Source organism: Oryzias latipes, chromosome 2, assembly GCF_002234675.1.
Source record: "Oryzias latipes chromosome 2, ASM223467v1".
NCBI classification, from domain to species: Eukaryota; Metazoa; Chordata; class Actinopteri; order Beloniformes; family Adrianichthyidae; genus Oryzias; species Oryzias latipes.
The window spans coordinates 19,657,634-19,668,302 of record NC_019860.2 but is presented as its reverse complement, the minus strand read 5'-3'; the positions used below and the strand labels follow the sequence as shown (position 1 = coordinate 19,668,302).

Genomic DNA, 10,669 nt, shown 5'->3' with positions numbered 1-10,669 from the left:
AAATGAAAGTATTCAAGTGGTCCTGGCTCTTAAAGCATTTTTAGTGTCTAAAGACTTTTCCCTTCTCTTTTTAATGAGATTTAAGCTATTTATTATTAAAAAAAATGATCATGAAGTGCCAAAAACTAAAAGTAGAAGCAATAATCTGTTAAAAAGCTGCATGTTTTCAGTCCAGATTTGTCAAAATTGGCTAAAAGTATGGTAAAGATTTCACATATCATACAGAATATATTTTTAAGTTATATCTGGTGAAGTCTTGATCAAAACACTTAATCAGAGGCCATCGTTTTAAAGTCCCACAGTGACATTTTCTGTCTGAAGTATCTGCGTGCTGTGTTGTTGCAGCACCATCACAAGGAGCGACATTGTCTTTCATCACACCCCCACTTCTAGGCCGAACTGTTGCTGAGCTTTCCCCTCAGGCTAATCTTATGATGCCGTCTGCCAAAAGGAGCAGCTTGCCGTGACGCCACGGACGCTGAACCCCTCTCCTGTTGTTCGCTCGGCACACAGTTTCAAGCCGGTGACCCAGTTACGCGTCAGAGGTGTTTAGTCATCTGATGCATTGTGTTGAATCCTTTGTTGTGAAGTGCCACTCAGGTACAGAGGGGGGGATAAAGAATGGGGGAGAAATTGAAAATTCCAGGGCTCAAGCAGCAATCCCATCCAGAGATAGTGCGGCTTTTGTTTTTGTTTTTCGCTGTCCTGTCCGCCACTTTCACCCCCTTTCTAATGCCACCGTCCAACAACTTCAACAATGAAGCTGCAGAAAAAGTTTTGTAACCGTTCGATTTGAAACTCATCCGTCTCAGCTGGACGTGCTTTTGTTTTCCCCTGGATTCCTGGGGAATGCAGTTTGTATATGGACAAGCGCTCGATAAAGCAGCCAGAGAAAAAGGTGCCCCAATGAAAGTCAATTGCAGTACTTCATCACCGCATCGCTTCTGGCATGCGCTGCGCCGCCAAGATTGATGATGGAAATCAGTCTTGGGGAATTTGGCCTCTTAATAGATTTTTGTGCTGTACGTTGTCAAAAATACATGCTCTGACAAAAACAAAAGGTGGAGTGGGATTATAGTCAGTTGATGGATTAATTGTGTGGAGGGAAATCAGTTTAGCATGAATGAAAAACCAGATTGTAGATTTATGCATTTTAATGTGTCTGGGTCAAAATTGACCTGTTTTCAAGTGTGAAAATGGGTCAGTTTTGACCCAAACACAATGTAATGGATACAAAACAGATATTTTAGATTTCAACAAGAAATTGAAAATAGTTTTTAACTCAAAAACACACATTGTTAACTTGGAGGTTTATTAGTTATAAAAGGGTATATTTAAACTTGAAAGAAATGTTAAAGATTGAAAAAAAAGTGTAACTTTGAAAAGAAAAAGAAAAAACTATAAATCTTAAATTATTACCAAATAATGTTTATATTCAACAGCTACTGTTTTCCGTTTCTCTCCCTATTTTTTTTTATTTTTTAAACGGTTTCGGAGATGCGTCTGATTTTACACGGGGCTTTGAGCCCCATTGGCTACCGAAACATGATTGACATGGGGTTCAGAGGTCACTGTGACATCCTTTTTGCTCCCAAACAGTGTCTATTGTTTGTGTTGCTGTGTGATCCCTCCACAGTACTGGACGCCAGCGGTCCCCAAACCCCGGGCTGCAGACCAGGACAGGTCCATGGGTCATTTGGTACCGGGCCGCACAGAAAGAATAAATAATTTGCATTACTTCTGTTTTATTTATTTCAGAAACTGAAAGATGTTTTATTTTGAAAAATTGCCCGATTATCTGTTACATCCGTCGGTAAAGTGCTTTGGGCTTTTTACCATTTACCCTTCTAAAATGGCCGTCAATCATACAAAAGTTAATATAATAATTAACAAAAAATATGTAATTAACAAAATTATATTTAGTAATTTTTCACTAATTTTGGTATTTATGGTATTTAGGCAAAGCAACTCCCAGACTACCACACTACCACTGCCATGCTTGTCAAATGATATAATATTTTGCTTCAGATGTAATGAGAACACCATCCTTTGTTTTTTTTCCTTTTGGATATAATCCAGATGCTTGAATGAAATATCCAGAAACCTTTTTTTTCCTTGGCAATGTCTTTTTCCTTGAAGAAATGGATCCATTTTGGTCCCAATGAAGCTTCCAGTTCTTTCTTTGTCATTTTGCTTCTATTGGGTGAAACAGATTCATAGGAGCCCATTTCTTATTTGACATAATAGTTTTTATGATACAGCACAAGGTTGTTTGCTCTATGGTCATCCTTTCAGTTTTATGGGATCTACTTTATGGTGCTTTATGTCATATAGTTGATTACAATCCATGTTCTGGTTTTATTTTTTTATTATTATTATTAATTATTATTATTTTTAAGCTATCTTGGTTTTGCTCTGACACAGATCAGAGATTTAAAAAATAAAGAATGAAAGAAAATGTAATTTTTTAGTCAAACACGCTCAAGTGTACATCTGTAAATACCCCCGGAGTCACACACTGTATTATTGTGTTATCTGCCATCTCCTTGTGAGCCTGCATTTTACCCCCCATCGCTACACATCAAAATAACAAAATCATAATCTGATGTAACATGAGATGCAGGATAACTAGACTTGTGGCAGCCACTTCCTTTGAAGGTGAGGGGAAAGATCCCATCTCTCACAGCTAGAGCTCGGCAGGGATGCGCCACATCAAACTACCTGGCAGCCCTCTGTCTTCAGGCACTTTGCTTTAATCCACTTTTATTTTTCATTGATTTTTTTTAAACAATTTTCATCACAAAAAATCTGGATATGTAACTTTTTAAGCCCCTTGCTTTACATTCATTTATTTACTTTTTCAGCTCCTCGAGCAGAAAATGCATTGATCACGGTTCAGATGCACGGCAGCAAGTGACACAGATGTAACACGTGTGCAAATCCACACTGTTGTTCATACAACAGTGGTGCCTATGCAGTTCTATAGTACGCAGAGCTCAGTGAACCTGATCAGTGAATGGGTGGATCTACTGTCTATGGCTCAAAAGTGAACATCACAAGCGAGAAAAAGCCAATTGATGCAAGTATAATTGGTAAGCAGCGTGTTTGGAAGCCCCATAGGGGGACACTTTTTGATCTTCTGTGCAGCAGAAAAAACACACAAATCTGAAATCTGCTTCAAATCCTCCAGCACAGAGTCACAAGTCACACTTGTGTTCCCTACATTTTAGCTCATGTGATCACGCTGCAGAAATATGAGAGGGTCGCCGTAAGTGTTTCTAATAATATTAAGCTAATGACCCATTTCAGAAAGGGCCTCGCCCGGCCCACTTGGCACGTGGAGCGGGATCACTGATGGGCTTTCGCGGCTTGAGAAGACGTGCAGACGCAGCAGCACGAGCCATCGGTTCCGTCCTTCTCTGAATGATGGCACAATTAAATGTTTCACAGCACGCCAGCATCACTGCAGTTGCTCCAAGCCATCCTCTTTTTTTCTTTATTTTATTTTTTTCCCCCACACAATGGCTGTCATTCCGTGCACAATTAGAGCTGATGTCGTGCTGTTTTACATTTCAATCTTGGGTTTTTTTTCCCATTTTTTTATGGTCATTTTACATGTATTTTATCTGCCAATGACACATCGAATCAGAGGTTAACGTTTAACCCTTTAATGCATTTAAATGCATACCTGCTATGCTTTTTTAATGCATTTTCATAGGAAGAATAAGATATATGCACAGTCATCAGGCCACACCGTGATGCATCCAAGTGTGCTGCAAATCATCCATATTTTAAGATAGAAACACTACTTCAACCACAGAAGCAAGTTGTTTTTTTTACTTTGTTCTTCTAAGAAACTTCAATACATGGGGTGCACAGTTTGATAGTTGCTGAGTTGAAGGGGGAATTTGCAAGAAAAAACAGTTCCTTTCAAAACAAGTAAATAAAATAGCGGTAAGTACAAAGGAATGACAACTCATTTTTCTATTAATATTTCAGCATATTAGCTTTTACTTGTTTTAGAAGCACCATTTGCCCTTGAACTGTTTTCAACTTTTGCAGGTTCCCTCATGTCATCATGTGGATAATGTTGGATTTATCTCTCTTTTACTAGGAAAAAATATACGATAGGCGCAATGTTTAGTTGAAAGGTGTTTTGTATTCGTCTCTAATGTGTTTCAAGACACTTTTCCATATCTGCCTTCAGAATTTAGAGACATTTTTGATAAAGCTCAGTTGACATTCTAAACACGGAGGAGAATCTGATAGACTGCAACAACTGCATCAGTTAAAAATAAATACATGAACACCGATGGACCATGTTGATTTAATTGATGGCCAAAACTGTGGGAAATTCTTTAGTTTCTGATTCCTCTAATCCAAAATAATGTTTTGTTTTTGATGTTTTGACATTTTAAAACCTAATATATATACAACTACCAGAGCAAAATACATACATTTGCCTGTTTAATAGCCAGTTTCACGATATTATTTCCCAAAAGACATGAAAAAGGGAAGGGCATCACAACTTATTTTAAGACATTTTATCAAGACAATGCTTCCATTGGCAGAATTCTTTCACTTCTTACTAAAGGATAAATGTCATGTGTAGTGAATGTTTTAACTTGTTTTGAGATGGATATTTTTGTGTTGATAATGCTTCTGTGTATTTGAGCAGTTGTGATACCACTTAATCAATAAAACCACTTCCCATGACGACAGATGCATAAATGATAGAAACATATATTTTACCACCCTTCATTTTTCTACCTGTCATGGCTCTAAATTTCCTGAGTGTTTATGCAATCATAATTACCAAAAATACGTCTACACGTTATACACATGTACTTTACTCGAGTTCCATCCCACGATACTTAAGGATTCTTAATTCTGTCTGATAAAAGTTATGAACCGGATAATGATAAATCATGTAATAGAAATGGTTACAGTAGAACTCTCCTAAGTTTCATACGTCTTTGTATGAATTGAAAACTACTGATTGTCTTGTTTTGTGCATTATTCTTGCTTTGATTGCTTGAAATAAAACGTGTCAAATAAAAATAAATAAAAACCTATTGATAAAAAAACTTTTAGCTGGTTAACGGAGCAGGTTTGACATGAGATAAATAGGCAATGAAAGTGACATCCCCATGGAGCCCATATGGTCCCTGAAAACTAGGCCACTTGAGGCTAACATGCACTCGTTATGTTGATATCATGCAATCAAGAGATTAGTGCATAAAGATGTTGCTCAGGGACACAAAGGAAAACAAAATTAAACCTTTTGTTTGCTTGAGAAAGATTAACAAGGGATTATAGAGATGGTGTTTTGGTGATCAGCAGCTTTTACTATGTTAATGTAGTTCACATTTTTTGATTTTTTTTTAAAATAAAACAAGAATTTTACCTTAGAAAGGAATTTGTTGAATGCAAACTTCAAGGGATTTTGTTTTGTTTGCTATAAACTGCAGAATTTGATGCGTCTGCTCTTCTTTTTCTGTTTTACAGTGGTTCTTCAATACAATTAGACTAGGAGGCATTCAATTATGCACACAGCTCTTCGTCGTCTCTGCAGCAGCATTTCAATAAGGTCAAGGTCTGGCCTTTTCCAGGAACATCTCTTCTCTGTTTTGCACCAATTGATATGCAAATGTGTTGATGTGTTTTCCCGTTGCATGACAGATGGCCTCGCACCGGTAACTTGAAAAAAGCTTTATTGTTGTGTCAGGGAATGCAAGACTTCACGGAATGCTGCTGTAAAACAAGCCCATATCATCATCATCATCATCATTCCATCGCTGAGCTGGATCATTACAGTTTGTTCTCTTTAAGCAGGGAAGAAAAACAAGCCTGAAACTTTTCTAAGGCTGGGCAACACTGAGATAAAACCTTTTTTTTCAGTTAACTCTTTAAAGACCCACTTCAATCTTATTTTGATTTATTTTCAAAATGTTCCCAGTGGCCTTTCAAGTAGGATTGTGCCGTTTTTAGCCAAAATAAAAAAAATAACTTTCATTTTCTAGGACATTTTCTGCAGAGCGGCGGTAGTTCTTTAAAAATTAATCTCTCAGTGTGGATGGTGGGGTTGGCACAGAGTAAGCCCATCCCCACTTCCCATCACCCATCTGTTTACACAGTTTCTGGCTAGCGTATGTTGAGGTGAACAGGGGTTCCATATTATTTTCTATGATCTTTTCATTATACATTACAGGGGTTCTATTATATTGTCTATGTTTTGTCTTATTATGCATTTAATGGATTCTATATATGCATGTATATTGTACTGCAGAAATATGCTTGGTTCCTGCCCTCAGTAACAGATAATATGTGCCGAGGTCACCAGTAGGCCTGTTTGTGACTTTTGGTCTCTGTTTTCTTTCTGTGCTGGAGTGTTTATGGAGCCACGACACCTGCAATGCAGACTAGACAAAAACACACCATTCTATTGACGTATCTAGTATGTTTACATCTTCCCTTACTGAATAATAAAAAAAAGCCTTTTTGCCTTGAGGCCAGAGAGAGCGGACAGCCACAGAGCCTAACAGGTCGTGTTTTTCCACCTCTCCCCTTTTGCAAAAGGTTTGAAAATTCATGCAGACTCTTGTGTGTCTTTTCATTTCCCAACTGCACATTTCATTTTTGGACGTCCTGAACCACCCGCATCTGTGAAGGCCGGATGGGAGGCCAACACGTACAACCCTCCACAACCACAACGCAACATTAGCAGTGAAAAAAAATTGAGAGCAATATTGGTGCTAAGCGGTGGTACAGTTTTGAGACAGACATCCAGCTCGGCCGAGAAAAACAGATGTTCATGAATCCATTCATGTGGGCCGTCCAGCCACTACAATACAATACTACGATAGGTCAAAAAGAAGCTCCTTTCTAAACTGCATTTTTTTCGTGTAATTCTGATTCACAACGATTCGGATAAAGTCACACTCAGAAATGCAATTTTAAGTTACTGATTTTATACCGTCCATCATCAGAAAAATGCCACAACAACATGTTGAAGATGTGGGTCTTTAACACCTGAGCTGTCATAGGTGATGACTAATAACACAGCCTCTGGACTACCGTACATTTCTCACTTTTCAGGCAATAACGTAATTCCAACGGATTTTAATGTGGAGATGGTTCGACTTAGGTAGGTAGCTGATTGATTGCCTAAGCACTTCACTATGGGTAAGAGCTATGGCAGGTCATAGAACATCAACACTGGAGCTAAAGCTCTGGTGTAAAAGGGTTAAAGTACATTTTCAGTGACAACTCTAACCCTACTCTAACTCCAAAATGTGAACATTTTTTTTTCTAATGTTTGTACGAGGAATTCTTATTTTTATGTTTTTAAGTTTTGGCACAAAATGTACTCATTAAAACAAAAATCAAACTTGAAGGCAATTTCCAAGAATTTCTGAAACATTCATCTTTTATTACAGACTTATCTTCTGGTTTCAGTAAAAACCTTAAAAATTGTAAAGAAATGTTCATGAATGACCATCATTATTAGCTTCTGAGCATAAAGGTTGATTTTGAGATCTTACACAGATTGTGTCTCCTCAAAGTCATTCGTTTTTGCTTTTCTAAAATCTGATCAAAACAGTTCGACAGGACAACCATGAAGTGATTAACAGATTAGCAATAAATATAGGCCACTCTATGAATGAATGATCATTTGGGAAAGACAATTTCCTGGTGGAAATCTACAAGTCCGTTGGTTGAGTTTGAATCAAAGCAGACTTACTGGGTTATATCCCCCCGTGGACTGGATGTCCCCCTTTTTCGTAGACCTTGTGGTGACTATCTGGGGCTTAAGACCATCCCCAGTTGAATTCATTAAGTCCCTAAAGTCTCTTACAGGGAAGCTTCTTATTCCAAATTGTGGCGAGACCTTAATCTTGTGGATTTGAGGGAAGCCGATTGATCTGAGAAAGAGAGAAAAATAACAACAATTATGGGGAAAGTCCCTATTTAACAGGAAGAACAACACTAAATGTTAAAGGGAATCTTTTTTGGTGGAATTCCCTTTAATACCCCCCAAAATACGGATTTCTCTCGTCACATTAATCCAGAGATAACAGACACTGGAAACACTTTGAACCCCCAAACCTCTGGAAAAGTTCCGACTTTGACCTTTTACGAACTGTCATCGCATCTTACTTTAGGCTGCATGTTTTTGCTTTTGGATCGTTAAAAACAGAAGTCATACTCTTTGAGTCAGCCTGCACCTACAGTATATCCTTCTGCTTCACACATGCTGCAAGACGGAAGAAGAAATACATTTAAAAACCTCTGCTCTTTTTTTTTTTTTCCCATAAAGATCTGGGACGTATTAAATATTTATTCCCCTTGTGCCTTTAGAATTCATGCGGCAGTTGGTAAAACAGAAAGAAATTCTTAATTAGCAGCAGTTTAAAGCATCTGCACAACTTGTTCCCCTTTGGTTCCCTCTTCCACAAGAACACTTGATTGTTTTTACCTTCCCTCTGTTCTCAGTCCTACAGGAGATTTCAGGATGTAATCAAGGAGCGTTTTGTGCGGCGGTGTGGTTTTTGCCTCTACACCTCCCACAAATGTCAACGCAGCCTGTGCTGGTCGTATGAGATGAGCCGGCACTCGCACAAGAGCGCAAGTCATGGGTTTGTTTACGTAGCTCAGCCCGCTGAGGCGCATTCTGATGTGCATGCCACTAAAAACACACGCGTGTCTCGTCTTGCCCAGGAATGACTGCAAGGACTTGACTCAGCGTGACCCAGTGCACATGGCTGCATCCGGCGCGCGCGTGCACGTGGAGTCCGTCCGTGAAGACTGTGCCAGTCGGCATGTGCTCTTCCATACCACCCACGGTTAATCTCACAGCTGGCATGTTCCCGACGACGGCGTCACAAACTCCCACTGAACTCTGAGACTCGTCGGACGTCTTTGAGGCGTGTGAACTTTGTGCACATTGAAGTTGTTAGTCGTGCGAGTCAAAAGAATCACATAAATGAGATGAATCACGGCAAAAACCTACAGACTTCTCTAATTTGGGGGTGGACACCGCTTAGACTTTTGACTCTTCTCACAGCCACTCTGAGTCTGAGGCGAGCTAGGCCACGTGCTTCAGCGGGAGCGTCCCCTCCACTCCACTCCCACCCCAATCCAACACATCCAAAGGTAAAAGCAGGGATTTGTATAACTGGATCCACTCTCCTCAGCAGGGGCTCCAGCCTGCTGTCAGTTTGGAGCAAAGAGGCTGCGAGCTCCTGGAGTTTGGCCCCTTCTCTCCTCTGTTGGATTCTCCTCCCGCCTTTCACACAATCCTTCCATGCGGACAAAATAACATGTGTCGCAATCGGTGTCATGCCTTCTCTTTTGGCCCACATGGAGCTATTTTTATCTGCCTTTCTGCAAACACACAGAAGAACTGGAACTTAAGGGGGGTCTGATTATGCTGCGTTAGCGGCAGAAAGTTGGAAATAGAAAGTAAACCTTCACAGTTAAAGTCAGTTTGGTGCAGGGGCTTATGGAGCAGTGCAGGTGCTTGTTTACTGGACTCAAGCGTCTCCAGCTCTTTTTTCTTTAGGTTCAAGTTTTTTTTTTCTTCCTTTTGGCAAAAAGGGTGTTAAAAAAAATTAAAACAAAAAAAAAAACACCAAAGCATTCTAACTATGTCCTATTTGCTCTTTGGTGTCAATCACAGCTGAAGACGAGGGAAGGCTTTTACCAGCACTCACCTTCTGGTTTTGTTTTTCCCCCGCGAGAGGGGCCCTCCCGCCGAGGGGCCAAAATGTTGTTTTCATACCACTTCTTTAATTGCATTGAGATTCTCCGGCCTTTTGCACTGATATCACCTCATGATTGTAAAGATGGAGCTTCTATTTGACACCACTAGTGGCTTTCACAGATTAAAAAATAGTGGCTTTCACAGATTAAAAAAAGAAAAAACGAAAACAAACAGTTTAAGCGTGTTCTGTTAACTAGAACTTACTTTTTTTTTTGAGAGGAGGTTAATTTTTCACAGGTGCGCCTGAAACGACAATAGGAGCTGCCATCAAAGAGTGGCGCCCTGAGGGAGCAGCACATACCTGGTAATAACAAAAGGAACAAACGGCTCAAATGTCAGTGCGGTATTTCATCTGTTGCGTTAGCATCAAAGTTGCTGCCAAAACTGTACCCCGAACAAACAAAGAGAAAACCAGAGACTAGATTAAAAAAAAAAGAAAAAAGGCTGTGGCAGTTTGTGGCTTTAACTTACAGCTATATGATCCTTTTGAAACATAAAAAAAAAGGCGTTGAGTTTTTTGGAAATTGTATTACACAATAGTGCCAATCCTTGGCTAGATGGAGAATAGAAACCTGAAAGACGACATTTGTATTATATTGGTACCCAGGTAGGAGCAGAGATTTAGCTGTGAATAGAGAGCTGGTCCTCATTAGTAAGAGGTCTGATTGGAACCCCATTCCTTTGATAGCAGCACAACCTGCTCTTACCCGTACATGGACATTTAGTTGTGTTCTGGTAGACTACTGCATATAAAACCATCAGAAACACTAAGCTGACTGTTCTTTAATGGCTTGATAGAACAAATCCAAAGTAATACGTGTCAGCACATACGAGGGCAAAAAGACTCAGCTTTAGAGTGGAGAGGCATTTCTACAAATATCCAGCCTTTTGGGGTTCTGATTT

At 39.5% G+C, this 10,669-nt stretch overlaps 1 long non-coding RNA gene across 1 annotated transcript; it reads right to left on the bottom strand.

Moving 5' to 3' along the window:
• Positions 1–7,401: 7,401 nt before the first annotated feature.
• On the bottom strand, positions 7,402–9,859 carry LOC110016378. The gene is made up of 2 exons (XR_002291665.2): positions 8,480–9,859; positions 7,402–7,925 (listed from the first exon to the last, which is right to left on the bottom strand). It is a non-coding gene; the product is annotated as an uncharacterized LOC110016378 (long non-coding RNA).
• Between the last annotated feature and the right edge of the window lie 810 nt (positions 9,860–10,669).